Source organism: Pyxicephalus adspersus, chromosome 7 (genome assembly GCF_032062135.1).
Source record: "Pyxicephalus adspersus chromosome 7, UCB_Pads_2.0, whole genome shotgun sequence".
NCBI classification, from domain to species: Eukaryota; Metazoa; Chordata; class Amphibia; order Anura; family Pyxicephalidae; genus Pyxicephalus; species Pyxicephalus adspersus.
In genome coordinates this window covers 51,413,458-51,413,816 of record NC_092864.1, presented here as the reverse complement: position 1 = coordinate 51,413,816, position 359 = coordinate 51,413,458, and positions in this window count along the sequence as shown.

Here is a 359-nt window from a genome sequence, read left to right as displayed (position 1 = left end):
CGCTGCGTGATATGGTGGTGCTATATACCTAGTTTATTATTATTAATAATAATGATAATATTAATAATAGTCTGAACATAGTCTGACACATACTATACGCGATAAATAGGGGAACATGTAAAGAACAATTACAAAACACTTGATTTTACCATTTATTACATCACAATGCTGCAGAATATTTTCAGCATTTCATATCTACAATCCCCCAGGGATTCCTGGGGGGGTCCTTCATGACAGTTGCAAGACATGAGAACTGTAAGTGTTGTTACCTCCTAACAGGAAGTTACTAAATACCACACCTGCAATGTTAATGTCAGATTTTAAAACTTGACTATTTACTTTTCTTTTTTTTTTTTTTT